The 14410-nt window shown below is 35.7% G+C and overlaps 1 non-coding gene across 1 annotated transcript; it reads left to right on the top strand.

Annotated features, from left to right (window-relative positions):
* Nucleotides 1–5640: 5640 nt before the first annotated feature.
* On the top strand, nt 5641–5746 carry LOC122025865. Its single transcript, XR_006123889.1, has one exon. It is a non-coding gene; the product is annotated as a small nucleolar RNA R71 (small nucleolar RNA).
* The last annotated feature ends 8664 nt before the right edge of the window (nt 5747–14410 follow it).

The raw sequence follows: 14410 nt of genomic DNA, 5'->3' as shown, positions 1-14410 counted from the left end.
ATAATGTAATATGGGATTGGTGCGGTAGTTCAATGATAAATCTTTAGTGGTATGAGTTATTATTGATGAACTTGAGTTGAGTGTTCGAGTCGAACACAGGAAGCTCAAGCTCATCAGGAGACCAAAACCAATTCCTCCTCTAAGTCTCTGTTGTAGCTTCTATATATAAAGTCTCGCATCCACCTAAGTCATCCTTATGGTCGGCCACATCCTTGCTTGGTGCCTAAGCAAGGGGTCGGCCACCCCTTGCATGGTGCCCAAGCAAGGGGCTGACCAAGATGGGTTTAAAAGTGGGTTTTTAATTTTTTAAATCTTTCTTTTTGTAGCCATCTACAATGTTTTAAAAGAGAGATTTTAAATTTTAAAAACTTTCCTTTTTTGAAGTCATCCACATGGTTTTAAAAGAGAGTTTTAAATTTAAAAAATCTTTCCTTTTGTAGTCATCTACAATGGTTTAAAAGAGAGATTTTATTTTTGTTAAAACTTTCCTTTTTTGTAACCATGATTTAAAAGAAAGGTTTTAATTCTAAAAATCTTTCCTTTTTATAGCCATCTACAATGTTTAAAAAGGGGATTTTTAATTTTAAAACTTTCCTTTTGTAGCCATCGACAATAAGAAATTTAAAAGAGAGATTTTAATTGTTGTTAAAATCTTTCCTTTTTATCCATTACCAAGGATTATAAAAGAGGAAATAATCATCTATACAATTTATATTCCTCTTCTATTCTCCTTGTGGTCGGCCCCCTCATATTCTTATTCTCCCCTTGCTTTCTCACCTAAGGACGGCAGCATCAAGAAGCTTCAACCATCTTGTGGCCGGCGGGTTGCAAGGAAGAAAGAAGAACAAGAGGTGGTGTTCCTAGCTTAGATCCCTTGGTGGCCGAAAGTCTTGGAAGAAAGAAGAACTTGGGTGGTTTTTGCATCTTGGTAGATCGTCGGCCACATGATGTCCAAGAGAAGGAGAGGAATATAGCAGAAGATCAAGAGGTCTTTAAGATACAAAGAAAGGTATAACTAGTTAATTGTTTCCGCTGTGTCCTAGTTTATTTTTCCTTTGTATGGATCTTGAAGTACCAACATAAGAGGCTAGCAATCTTGTGCTTTTATTGAGGTCTCTGTAATTTAACCTAGGGTTTACTGTAAGGAGTTTAAATATTCAATTTCGTTGAAAGGCTTTGACTAGGAAGTGGTGGATGATCTCATACCCAAGAAGGTTGAGTGCCTCGCCAACGACCTGGAAGTCAATCCTTGAAATAAATATTTAATCAACTTTTGTAATATGGTTTAATTTCTGATGAACACATGGGTTGAACTTAGATTAATAATGTTAAGTTTCGTTTGCAATCCAAGTTTAACTTCTGAAAATCACATGGGTTGCTAGGAAAAGTTCTGTTAAACAGAACGAAATTCCGAGTAGCGCCAACACTTTTGACTCTAGAAATTGGGTAAGTATCGATGTCCTCTGTCACAAAGAACATAATATGTCCAGTTAAATGGGTATCCTTCTGTCACAAGGATCCCTCGGTTATCCAATCTAGTAGCAACCTTAACATAAAGAAAAATCCCTTATATCTACATGAATTATCCTCACACATATTTCGTCAAACACATACAAGGCACAATACACAATAGAATATGATATAAAGACTTCATAGCATAAGGAAACATCCAAATACATAGTTCATACATCACATCGCATCACAACTACTTCCTACATCCTAGATCTAGATATCTACTCCATTGCAAGGGAGTTTACAAGCAAAGATGATAAGTAAAGCAAACTACAACTCAATACATGAAGATATATAGAAGAGAAAGCTTATCCTTGATGCGTGGCATCCTCGGAGGTGCTCCCTTGCTCCGGAGGAGGATGGATCGGCAAAGATGGAAGATCTAGGGCCTCCCCAAAGGGGAGAACCCTTCCCCAAGCAATGGGGAAGAGCCCCAAGCCAAAGATGAGTGAAAAGGGGAGAAAATCCCCTTTTATAAAGCAGGGCATGGGAACCACATGGTTGTGTGGTCTCCACACGGCCTCCTTCTTCTTGCTCTCAGCCAGGGTGACATAGCCGTGTGGCTCACACGGTCATGTTCTGCTTTAATTTTGAATGGACTACATGGCAGCGTGTCTCACACTACCTAGCTCTTTTGACCTCTGGAAATGCTGCACGGTCGTGTGGCTCACATGGCCAACTACTGCTTACTCTCTGGAAGTGTTGCACGGCCGTGTGGATCTCACACACCACTTGCATGGCCCTTGGCATGGCTATGTCTCATTATACCATCTTTTATACCATCAATATGGAGTTTTATCTGGTTGAATCTTCATCAAAGTTGTATATCTTGAAGTTATCTACATTTTGATATAAAGAACAACCCATAACTCCAACCGAGCACAAAGTTATGACCATTTTAGTTTCATTCTGCAGTGCTGAAAATTTCACGCGACCTTCAAATGACCATGTGGATTCCACATGGCCTCCACATGACCCCCACACGGCTTCCACATGCCCGTGTGATTTCTACACGATCGTGTGGTTTCCACATTGCCATAACATGGATATACTTAGTTTTCACATGCCCGTGTGAGTTCCACACAACCCAGACACTCTGGAAGCTCTAGACTTCATTTAAGCTCCGTTTTTGCTCTGAATCGCATCTTATCAATCAAAACAAGCAAAGTGCAGATCTCCGAATAGAATATAATGGAAGTATAATATTATAATAAAATAGAGTACAATAAACATAGATTATGCTAATGAAATACAAGTATATGCGCATCAAAATATGATTAAAAGTGTATATAATCTATGCACACCACACCCCCAGACTTAAACCTTTGCTTGTCCTTAAGCAAAACCCGCAATCTAGATTTATGTGTGTAGATGGCATGTAATAATCCCTAATGAATCAATATAAACCTATCATATAGTTTCATTGATGAGCATGATACAAAAATTATTTGAGTGTGGCCTAAGTAAAAGTTCTCCATGCTTAGTGTGATAAATGGCTTAACTTTCTCAAGTGTCAATCTATAAGCCTAGTCAATTTTTTATTTAACCGTATTCCTCATAGCGATAGGCACTTACCTGTCACACGCAAGGTTCGTTCCCCACAAAAATGCTATGCATCGTCTACATAAGGTCTCAAAGGAATACTCAGTATCAAGAGAAACATAGCATTCATTTCCCCAATAACCTAACTCAGTCTCAAAGGAGTGAATTACTAGTTTCCACTCACGATAACTATTTTTTCCCCTTATTTTTTTTCTTTCTTTGAATGTTTACAAAGTATCAAACTTGAACAAACCTTTATTCTTTTTTTTTAGGGATTGATTTTTCCAAATGAGCTTGCATGATCTGAGTTTATTCAGTAACCAAAATGTAGTTGAGATGTCACCATAGAAGCAAGAGTACTAGTCTGATTCTATGAATCATGACTATTTTCAAAAATATCTACCATCAAAGTCAAGCATAATGTGAAGAGATCCTAAACTAGACCAACATTCAAATTCTTCTAGTAATAACAAGGCTCACTTCATGCTACTATGGATAGGAAAACATAGATCAATAGACATACTAGCATACCAAATCATACAACATAAATATCTAGATGAAACATGCTAGTATTTTGCATAAAGGAACAAATAATCATGATGTGATGATTGATGCAACTTGGAAAATTTTCAAAAAGGAATGTGCAAAAACTAAGAAATATGACAAATACTAACCTAAACTCAAACATCCCCCCAGATTTAAACTTTTCATTGTATCAATGAAAACTATAAATGGAATGTGGAGGAGATTTATGAAGTTTAGAGAAGTTACCAAGTGATGAGCTCCAAATGGTTGGCATTAATGTTTTGAAGATACTTCCCTATATGTGAATTGTAATCCTCCACAACTTAGCATCCTACAAAAAGAAATAGACAAGAAACATTAAGTAAAGGGATTAGAGTTATTATGAATAAAGGAAAGAAACTAGAAAGGAACTAAAAATATAAAGAAAACAAGAAAGAAGAACTTGTGTTGCCTCCCAATAAGCGCTTGTTTTAGGTCATTAGCTAGACCACCTCATTAGTCTCATCGAAATCTTGCTCTTGGAGGGATAAGATACTTCAGCACCCACTTACCAAGGGCTCTTATTATAGAGAGAGCTTTCATCAAAGGAGTTGCAAAGTAAAGTATAGCTCTCTCCATCTTTGTCTTCTTGAAACTTCCTTCAGGAGGTCGAAGATGATTTAGATTGAGCTTCCAATTTTCAGCCCAAGTAAAATCTGCACACCTAAAAGAAAAACAAATCTCCCACAAGCAAATAATATAAGAAAGAACTAGAACCATATTAGAATGAACTGAGTATGTATCAATAATTAAATCATATCTAGCAAAATTAATTACAGGTACCTCCATGAAATTTTCTAAAAGATCACTAGAAATACTAACCTTGCTTTGCTGGAAGATACCTAAAATTTCTAAACATGTGAATGTGACTTCCTCTGAATCAAATGATGGTTCTGGCTCTGGCTCAGGTGTTGGTGCTACCAAATGTGGTGATTCTTGAGACTTTGTTAATTCTGCATAAGTCCTTACACATTGGTCCACAACATGTTCAATCCTTGCAACTCTCATAATCTCAGAAGATTGTGTGGGCAAAGGAGGCGATTCTTGAGATGCTGCTTCCACAACATAGCTCCCTACACTTTCTTTTATAACATCATCATCAACACAAACATCAAAAAATAAACCGACATCAATATCCTCAGTGGGAGAATCAACTATAGGAGGATCACTGACTTCATTTGCATTCTTAAGTTGATCTACCTCATTACATTCATCATCTGTAAATTCAATTTTATCATAATATTCTATAAAACTTGGAGGTAGATATGAAAACTTGTTATCCACTGCATTATTATCACAATCCTCATCTGAAAAGTCTTCATCTTTACATATATCCAGAAATCTGCACTCAACCATATTAGAATCACAAAATTTTTTAAAATCTTTCTTTTCATTGACCTTTACTAGCCTTTGTGGAAAAGGAACCCTTAGTGAAGATCTTGGGAAAGATTGAACTTCCTTTTTCCCATATTCCCTTTGAGCTTACAAAGGAGGTCCAATTTTCTTATCTAGTGTTGGTGTGATCAATCGTTAAGGGAAAGGTACTTGTGACCTTTGGGAACTTCTTGGAGAAGTGGAATTGAGTTCTTGAGGTCTTCTATTGTTCTTCTCCTCAATTCTATACAAGTCCTTTTTTAGAAGTTCTTCACGATTCTTGCCACTTCTCAACTTAATATCATTACCATTTTCACTAGATCTTGTCTGTGTAGGAGGGGGATCATGTTTGAACCATTTTGAAACTATGCTATCAATCTTTGCCTCCAACTATTTGGACCCCTCATTCTGTGACTTGTAAATTTCAAAACTCTTGAATGGTTGAATTGCAATTTGTTTAACAGGCACTCTTGCATTTATAGCTTGCACTTCTTAAATTTTTTAGGGAGATTCCATCCAACTTTTGTTCAACCATTCATGGAGGTTCAATATGAGTTCATGAAAGAACCACCAGCTGATGAATCTAACGAACACTTATCTGAGAAAGAAATTCCCTTATAGAATATGTGCAAGGTCAACCATTTTTCCAAACCATGATGAGGGCACTGTCTTTGTAGACTTTTGAATCTATCCCATGCTTCAAATAGTAATTCTCCATCTGCTTGAGTAAAATTTGTGATGTAATTCCTTATATACATTGTTCTGCTTAGAGGGAAAAATGATTCAGAAATTGCTACTCCAATTGTTTCCAACTTGTGATGCTTTGAGGATGGAGAAAATTAAACCAAGTCTTTGCCTGATCTTTAATACTGAAAGGAAATGCAATCAGTCGAATTGCATCCACTGAGACACCCTCATAGTTTACTATATCACAAAGCCTCAGGAATTCTTGAAGATGAAAATATAGGTTTTCTGATATTTCTCCTCCAAATTTGTGACCTTGTATCATGGTAATTAACTCTAGGTCTAGCTGGAAACTCTCTGCTTCGATATGAGGTTGCACAATCTGAGATAAAAATCTTACATAAATAGGTGCAAAAATTCTCTCAAAGGCCTGCTTGACATGTTAGTGCTCATGATATCTTAAAAAAAATATGAGAAAAAAAAACAAAAATGAAGAATCAAAGACAAGAAGTAAAATGCTATAAGAAAAACAAGAAATAAAATGCAGAATTTAAATTTCAAAAAAGAAAGTGCATAATGGAAACAAGAAAGAAAAGGCAAAAGGAAAAAAAAAATGTCTAGAGTAACTCATATGCTAATAAACTAATGTTAATCAAAAACAGTCCCCAGCAACGGCACCAAAAACTTGTTACATCACCGCAAGTGCACAATTATGTCATCAATAATACAAAAGATTTTCGATCCCACAGGGGCTGTTGATTAAACACTAGTTAACTTTGCTAGAGAGAAAGAAAAGAGAAATGAGAGAGAGAGAGAGTAAAGAGCGTAAGTGAATGAAGGATGATAGATACTAGAATTTGAGTTTCGTTGCGATGCTAGTTAATGTCCCTATGCATTATTCATTTACCTAACTCCATGCTTACACTCGTGTAGGAGTTCTAACTAAAGTCTGATACAATCCCGCAAAGATCACACCGAAGAGTTTACCCAAGTTCTAACGCCATTAAGTAGAAGAGGTAATTTAGGAAGTCCGATTATAGGGCTATCCTTCTGTCACCATGGCCCTCAGTCCACATTCCTAGATTACACAAGTCACTTCCTAATGGTAGATTAATGCAATTAAGTAGAAGAGGTAATTTAGAAAGTCTAATAATAGGGCTATCCTTCTGTCACCAGGGCCCTCGGTCTACATTCCTAGGTTACACAAGTCACTTCCTAACATTAATTTGGGAAAACTCTCTAAACTCTAACTAATCTTTTTAACAAGGATTAGTCCCTATATTAAGATCTTTTGATTTTAGAAATTGGATAAGTATCGATATCCTCTGTCACAAAGGGCATAATATGTCCAGTTGAATGGGTATCCTTCTGTCACAAGGATCCCCCGGTTATCCAATCTAGTAGCAACTTTAACATGTCCCCAGGGCGTAGCACAGCTGGGAGCGCATGGTTTCATGGCTGAAAGGTCCAGGGTTTGATCCTCGATGTGTCATTGCCTGAGGTTAGCGTCCCAGCTTTGCGCTTTCAGCTGTGTACCTGTATTTACCTCCCTCCATATCCGTGGGACCGGCTTTAGGGGGGCCGCTGATGTGGCGGTTCCACATTTTTTAGTAGCAACCTTAACATAAAGACAAATCCCTTATATCTACATGAATTTTCCTCACACATATTTCGGCAAACACATACAAGGTACAATACACAATAGAATATGATATAAAAATTTCATAGCATAAGGAAACATCCAAATACATAGTTCATACATCACATCACATCACAACTGCTTCCTACATCCTAGATCTAGAGATCTACTCCCTTACAAGGGAGTTTACAACCAAAGACGATAAGTAAACCAAACTACAACTCAATACATGAAGATATAGAGAAGAGAAAGCTTATCCTTGATGTGTGGCATCCTCAGAGGTGCTACCTTGCTCCGGAGGAGGACAGATCAGTGAAGATGGAAGATCTAGGACCTCCCCAAAGGGGAGAACCCTTCCCCAAGCAATGGGGAAGAACTCAAAGCAAAAGATGAGTGAAAAGGGGAGAAAACCCCTTTTATAGAGTAGGGCACGGGCACCACACGGTCATGTGGCCTCCACATGACCTCCTTCTTCTTGCTCTCGGTCAGGGTGACACGGCCATGTGTCTCACACGACCATGTTCTGCTTTAGTTCTGGATGGGCTACATGGCCGTCTGGCTCACACAGCCAACCACTACTTACTATCTGGAAGTGTTGCACGGCCGTGTGGATCTCACACACCCCTTGCATAGCCCTTGTCATGGCTCTGCATGGATATGTCTTATTGCAACATCTTTTATGCCATCAATATAGGGTTTTCTCTAGTTGAAGTTTTCATCAAAGTTGTAGATCTTGAAGTTATCTATATTTAGATATAAAGAACAACCCATAACTCCAACTGAACACAAAGTTATGACTGTTTTAGTTTCCATCTGCAGTGCTGAAAATTCCACACGGCCTTCACACGACCGTGTGGATTCTACACAGCCTCCACACAACTCCCACATGGCTTCCACACAACCGTATAGTTTCCACACAGCCAGAACATGAAAATACTTAGTTTTTGCTGTTGGTGAGGGAAGCATCCGACGATCGAACTCGTGTTTTGATAATGGAAAAGAATTCAAAGTTAAGAAGTTTTGTATTCTAACAAGTCTACTTGAGGATCTCAAGAAAGTCCTAGCTGCGGTTAGGCAAAGGGATAAACCCTAGGGGGTGGTAACCCTAGGTCATAGGAGGTCGTAACCCTATGTGGAAAGTCTTGGCAGGTCGATGACTTCAGGCAAAAAGTCCTAGGGGGTGGTAACCCTAGGTGGAAAGTCCTGGTGTTGCGAACCAGGTGAAAGACTGGACTAGCCGGGAGCGAATGTCCAGCAGAAAGTCCGGAAGTATCGAGTGCTGAGCAAAAGTCTAGTCGATCTGGAGGATTGCACTGGCACCAGGTAAATCTCCTGAGTGGAGTAGGTGAGGACGTGTTCCCCGTAGAGGGAACAGTAGGCGTCGGGTCGACCTAGGATTTTCGGTCGGAAATCCAAAGTCAGATCCCGACAGTCCGGAGACTGTCTTAAACATTCTTTATGATCCATACTGTTATTTTGTGCTAACCTTGTGTTGCAGGATGTTGTTTGGGACTAACATGTCTTGCAGGTACAAAATAACGAAGATTTGCTTCGGATGAACAGTGTCCGAGGCGTCTCCATGAGGCTTGGAGGCGCCTCGGGTTCAAAATCTTGAGCTGGCGTGAGGAGCAGGCTTAAGGTGCCTTGGATGGGTTTAAGGTGCCTTAGACAGCTTGGAGGCGCCTTGAAGGGCTTGAAGGCGCCTTCAGGTCGCGGCAGTCAAAGGGTTATCACAGCGAACAGATCGGGATAAAACTCTCGTTTAAGGCGCCTTGGAGCTTGTTTAAGGCGCCTTGGACATTGTTTATAAAGGGGGTTCGACCAGCAGCTCAAACCAACGATTTCCAAGTCTTCTCTCTTCAACGTGCTGCTCCGAAAGACTCCCGGAAGTGCTGCTACAAGTCTCCGACAACCCATAGCTCCAAGATTTCTCTTTTCGTCGTCGGTATAGGTTTCTTTTATCGCATTTCTTGTAATACTTAGTTTGTAATAATTGAGCTTATAGTTGTTGCCCACCGGAAACGATCAAGGATCGCGGGCCTTCGAGTAGGAGTCGCCTTAGGCTCCGAACGAAGTAAAAATCTCTTGCGTCTTTGTGTGTTGATTTTTATTCCGCTGCATTAACTCTTATCCGATAGTTTTTACGATTCCAATACGAACAAAATAGCCACGAGCGCTATTCACCCCCCCCCCCCTCTAGCGCGGTCTCGATCCAACAATTGGTATCAGAGCGGGGTTGTTTTGAACTGGTGCAACCACCATTCAATGAAAAAAAATTTCGAGGTATTTTGTTGCAGAGTCAATTAGAAATTAGCTAATTAGCTAAAGTTCTAAATTCTTTTCTAATCAGTGTTGCTCAAAGTTGGTCAATACCACTTAAGCTCGTTATTTTTCTTCTTCATCCCGCACCACTAATCCAAGACTCAGTCTTGGAATAGATCTTTTTGTTTTTGTTTGTTTAGGTCAAAAATGACTCAACAAGAAGGATATAGCACTGTTCGTCCCCCACTATTTTTCAGAGAAGACTTCGGATATTGGAAGGGGTGAATGGAGATATATCTGAAGATCCAGTTCGACACCTGGATGATAGTCAAGACAGGACTTCAACTTCCAACTGATACAGACGGTAAGCCTACATCCTGTGAAAACTGGGAGCCAGCCTTTATCAAAAAGGTGGAAGCCGACGCCAAAGCTACCTACACCATCCAGTGTGGTCTTACCAAGGAGGAGCTCAACAGAGTCGATCCCTTTTCAACCGCAAAGGAACTCTGGGAAAAGCTAATCGAACTCCACGAGGGCACCACTGACACAAAAGTAAGTAAAAGAGATTTATTATTTAATAAATTGTATAATTTAAAAATACAGGAAGGTGAGACGGCAAGCCAGCTTCACGTGCACATCTAGGACATTCTCAACTCTCTTCATGCAATTGGACAGAGAGTCGAAAACCGGGACGTCATAAGGTACGCATTAAATTCGTTTCCAAGGAGTACATTGTGGGCATCAATGGTAGATGCCTACAAGGTCTCCAAAGACTTATCTTCTTTAAAGCTAGATGAGTTATTTTCTGAATTTAAACTTCATGAACAAACTAATGCACAGCCATCCGAGAAGGGTATTGCTTTAGTTGCAAGTATGAGTCGAACACGGGAACCAAGAGTACGGTGAAAAATTGAATCGGAATCGGAAGACGAATCTGACTCAAAAGATTCAGAGGATGAACTGACCAGCGAACTCGTGAATCTTGTGAAGAAGCTCTACAAGAAGAAGAAGGGCTTCAACAAGAAAGATTTGAAGAAGGCAGTTCAATCTAGGGAGGCCCAATCGAACTCAAAGGTAAAGTTCGAAGTCACTTGTTACGGGTGCAACCAGAAGGGGCATATCAAAGCTAACTGTCCCAACCAAAAGGAGGCCAAAAAAGCAAAGAAGAAAGAAGGCCCTGAAAGCAACCTGGGACGAATCTTCTTCGGAGGATGACGATGATGAACTTGATCAAACAAGTCTACTCGCACTGATGGCCCGGGACCAGATCATCGAGAGCGAGTCAGAAGCCGAGTCCGAGCAAAGCCACGGATCCGCATCCGTTTCAGAAGGGCCAGACTCCACTGTAAGTATTCCAAGGCTTAATAATTTAGTTAATTACCTACTTCGTAAACTAGCTAAATCAAACCTTAGGATTAAATCACTTCTAAAGGAAGTAGTCGTCCTTAAAAAAGTGACAAACACTAATTCTTTACCTAATCAAGTTCAAACTGGAAATTCTACTCAAGTTCAAAAACTTGAGGAAGAAAATTCTAGTTTGAAAAATCAGGTAAAAGATTTAAAAAATACTTTAGAACGGTTTTCTCTGGGATCCAAGAATTTGGACCTAATTCTTGGGACACAAAGAGCCGTCTACAACAAAACTGGGCTGGGATATAAAAGTAAAAAAGAAATATAGATCTTATTTATCCTTAATAAACAAACAAAGTAGTAAATTAGTCCAAGCATGGGTCCCCAAGTCTAAATTGATCAATCAAGTTGGACTTGGCCAATACTGGATTCCGAAGGATCAAATACACTACCTCGATAGACCAGATCGAGGCTATGATCCAGGGAAAGCTAAAAGGAAGACGATCTTAAAAATTTAAAATTAAATTATAAATTCAAAATCAAAATTAAAAATTAAAAATTTAATTATAAATTCAAAATCAAAATTAAAAATTCGAAATTAAATTATAAATTCAAAATCAAAATTAAAAATTCGAAATTAAATTATAAATTCAAAATCAAAATTAAAAATTTGAAATTAAATTATAAATTCAAAATCAAAATTAAAAATTTGAAATTAAATTATAAATTCAAAATCAAAATTAAAAATTCGAAATTAAGTTATAAATTAAAAATCAAAATTAAAAATTTGAAATTAAATTATAAATTCAAAATCAAAATTAAAAATTTGAAATTAAATTATAAATTCAAAATCAAAATTAAAAATTCAAAATTAAATTATAAATTCAAAATCAAAATTCAAAATTCAAAATTCAATTATAAATCTAAAATCAAAATTAAATTCTAAATTCAAAATTCAAAATTCAAAATTAAATTATAAATTCAAAATCAAAATTAAAAATTTGAAATTAAATTATAAATTATAAATTCAAACTAAAAATTAAATTATAAATTCAAAATTCAAAAATAGATGGTGGATCCAAACTAGCTAGCACCTCCAACTGAACTATCCGACAGGGTAACTGAACCTAATTTACCCGAAATGGGTAAAACAAGAGTAGATTACCCGATAGGGTAATTAAGGCTAGTTTAAACGGGCTAAGTTTAACTTGAACCACAGTACCGGTGAAATATTTGGATGATAGTACGTTAGGGAAACTTGGGCATCGCATGTCTAGGAAGATATGGCTTCGACCTGGTGCATTTGGCCAAGTGGAACTGACCGAAGCTACCCTTAAATGGATCCTAACTAGTTAGACCAAGGATTAGTATTAAGTTCAATGGGTAGGACTATTTGGAAAACCTCGAAGGCATGGTTACTTTAATGAGCTCCGTGTGACTCACCATAGCCCAGAAGTTTATCCAAAGAATGCTTACTTGTTGAAACCAAAGCTAAACCTGAATCTAACACAAAGTTAAACCAGACCCTTAAATTCAACAATAATTCATCTCACAACAATTATAGGATTCCCTGATTGACAATCTAGATCGGGTGAGATAACTAAGAAATTAAAATTAAATTAATTAACATTTATTTAAAAAAAAAAATTAAATTTCAAAAATTATTTTAAAAACTTAAATTTCAAAAATTATTTTAAAAACTTAAATTTCAAAATTATTTTAAAAAACTTAAATTTCAAAAATTATTTTAAAAACTTAAATTTCAAAAATTATTTTAAAAACTTAAATTTAAAAATTATTTTAAAAACTTAAATTTCAAAAATTATTTTAAAAACTATTTTAAAAACTTAAATTTCAAAATTATTTTAAAAACTTAAATTTCAAAAACTATTTTAAAAACTTAAATTTCAAAATTATTTTAAAAACTTAAATTTTAAAAATTATTTTAAAAACATAAATTTCAAAATTATTTTAAAAACTTAAATTTCAAAATCATTTTAAATTTAACTTTCAAAATTATTTTAAAAACTTAAATTTCAAAATTATTTTAAACTTAAATTTCAAAAATTATTTTAAAAAACTTAAATTTCAAAATTATTTTAAAAACTTATATTTCAAAATTATTTTAAAAACTTAAATTTCAAAATTATTTTAAAAACTTAAATTTCAAAATTATTTTAAAAACTTAAATTTCAAAATTATTTTAAACTTAAATTTCAAAAATTATTTTAAAAAACTTAAATTTCAAAATTATTTTAAAAACTTAAATTTCAAAATTATTTTAAAAACTTAAATTTCAAAATTATTTTTAAACTTAAATTTCCAAAATTATTTTTAAAAACTTAAATTTCAAAATTATTTTAAAAACTTAAAATTCAAAATTATTTTTAAAACTTAAATTTCAAAATTATTTTAAAAACTTAAATTTCAAAATTATTTTTAAAACTTAAATTTCAAAATTATTTTAAAAACTTAAATTTCAAAATTATTTTAAAAACTTAAATTTCAAATTGGTTTTAAAAAACTTAACTTTCAAAAATTATTTTTCAAAATTATTTTAAAAACTAAATTTCAAAACGTTAATAACCATAGGCTTAAGTGTTTGCTAAATTACCTTGAATACAATAGAGTAAAATAGAAAATCTAAGGAATCTACTTCAATCACGCTATCTTTAAATCCATTAAAAAGAAACCAATTCAACTACTTCATGTGTAGGAATTGGATCAATGGATGTTGGATAGTGGATGCTCCAGACATATGACTGGAGATAAGTTGAAGTTTACCAAACTCAAGTACAAGAGTCTAGGATCAGTAGCATTCGGCAACGACGGTAAACTGAAAGTAATCGGAAAAGGTAATATTGAACTTAGTTCCGATTTCATTATTCGAAATGTTTTATTGGTTGAAAATTTTAACTTTAATTTACTAAGTATAAGTCAATTGTGTGACAGCGGATACCTAGTCAATTTTGGTAAATCTGGATGTTTAGTTAAGAATATTGAAAACCCGAAAATTAAACTTAAAGGACTTAGAAAGAATAACATCTACACAATTGACTTATCAATATCCTCAATAAAGTGTCTCCTGACACAACAAGAGGAAACCCAACTGTGGCACAGAAGGCTGGGTCACACTCACACTAGACTCATTTCAAAAATGAGTCAAAATGGTCTAGTTAGAGGTTTGCCCAAATTAAAATTTATTGAAAATTCAATCTGTGATGCGTGTCAAAAAGGAAAACAAACCAAGTCAACCAACCTAGAAAGAACTAACACTATACTTGAGCTCCTTCACCTTGATCTATTTGATTCACATGGAGCCAAATCACTAAGCAAGAACCAATATTGCTTAGTAATAATTGATGACTACTCTAGGTACACATGGGTAAAATTTCTAAAAACAACTAATGTAATATTTGATGAAGAAAATAGCTTACCTTATATAAATGAAAATATTGACATTAATCCAAGAGCTATAGAAGA

This window comes from Zingiber officinale, chromosome 9B, assembly GCF_018446385.1.
Source record: "Zingiber officinale cultivar Zhangliang chromosome 9B, Zo_v1.1, whole genome shotgun sequence".
Lineage (NCBI taxonomy): Eukaryota > Viridiplantae > Streptophyta > Magnoliopsida > Zingiberales > Zingiberaceae > Zingiber > Zingiber officinale.
The sequence above is the reverse complement of the archived record's forward strand: the minus strand, read 5'-3'. Positions and strand labels throughout refer to the sequence as shown.